Source organism: Sinocyclocheilus rhinocerous, unplaced genomic scaffold (genome assembly GCF_001515625.1).
Source record: "Sinocyclocheilus rhinocerous isolate Xijiao unplaced genomic scaffold, SAMN03320098_v1.1 scaffold1198, whole genome shotgun sequence".
Lineage (NCBI taxonomy): Eukaryota > Metazoa > Chordata > Actinopteri > Cypriniformes > Cyprinidae > Sinocyclocheilus > Sinocyclocheilus rhinocerous.
The window spans coordinates 278,424-280,134 of NW_015649585.1; positions in this window are offsets into that span (position 1 = coordinate 278,424).

The following is a 1,711-nucleotide window of genomic DNA, read 5'->3' on the forward strand; positions in this document are numbered from 1 at the left end:
TATATATATATATATATATATATATATATACTGTATATATAACAATCTTTTATTTTAGTGTTGTTATATAATATTAATATATAGTATTAATAAAATAGTATATATACACTATTATAGTATTTATTAATATTTTCAATTATATTTTATTTTAATTAAAAACTTTCCGTTTTTGTATTTTTGTTTAACATTTTATTAATTTTAAGTGTTTATGTTATAGTTTCTTTTTTAATATTTCTTTTTAGCTTTAATTGATATTTATTTCAGTTTTTGTTTTAGTAATTTTAGTACTTCCACTTATTTTCAGTTACTTGACAAGGACATTTAAGTTATTTAATATATTTATTTCAGAGTTACTGTTGTAGCTAACACAGCTTTTTAACAATCTTTCAATCTGAAGACAAAGTGATACGTTAAAATACTCAGGAGGGTGAACATGACTTTTTACTAATCAATTCCCGATTTAAAAATGGCAGTCTTGTGGAGAATTTGTACGATCTGATTCATAATTTGTATGATCTTGTTAGGGATGGATAAAAAAAAAAAAAGTTTTTCTACAAATCACATTGTATTAATTTCCACCTGGTAAAACGTTTTCTCGTGATATTGGGTTGGATAAAACAAATATCCTGCTTCACTCAGAAACGTCACTTTGCAAAAGTAAAATAGATTTTGAATGCCATTTCATGTTGACTTCAACCAAAATGTACAGTAGGTCTTCTAGATTTGGAAATCAAATAATTCACTTCAACATAAAACACCAACTCCGTCACAACATCCTTCAAGGACGATGAAAAAGTAGCTTCATCTTACACGTTCTTTCTCCTCCAGTGTTGTCCTGCTGTCACACACGAGATGAATTCACAGAATTCATGTTCTCCTCTTCTGAGACTTCAGGGCCTCGTCACGCTTGAACCGAAAGAAGACACGTCCTCATGACCCTCCGAGTCACTCCAGTCCAGGTTGTGAATAAAATACAAAACACCGAGGAATAGTCAGCTCTTTTAGTCATACATTAACATTAAACACAAGTCCCTGACAGAGAGATTCTTGATAGTTCTTCACCTAAATGTGTCCGACGTCATTTCCCACATCTGCTACCTTCATCCAGACTGTAAACTCTTCACATATTACGGTTTCCTAATTTATAACAGTGTGCCATTTACAGTGGTGGCCAAATTTATTAGAGCACTAGTATTCTCACGAGCTAAAAAAATGTTTTTTAGTCAGTTATTTCTATCTTTTGCTGTAGTGTGTCAATAGGAAATATCAGTTTACATTTCCAAACATTCATTTTGCCATTAATTGTAATAATCAAGTGAGATTTTTGTTTGTCCCTGTTGAAAAAACCAGCATATGCTGGTTAGGTATGTTTTGACGCTGGGATGCTGGTTTAAGCTGGTCCTTTGCTGGTTTATGCTGGTCATTTGCTGGTTTATGCTGGTCCTTTGCTGGTTTAAGCTGGTCCTTTGCCAGCACATGACCAGCATAAACCAGTAAAAGGACCATCATAAACCAGCAAAAGGACCATCATAAACCAGCAAAAGGACCAGCATAAACCAGCAAAGGACCAGCATGAACCAGCAAAGGACCGGTTTAAACCAGCAAAGGACCAGCATAAACCAGCAAAGGACCAGCATGAACCAGCAAAGGACCGGTTTAAACCAGCAAAGGACCAGCATAAACCAGCAAAGGACCAGCATAAACCAGCAAA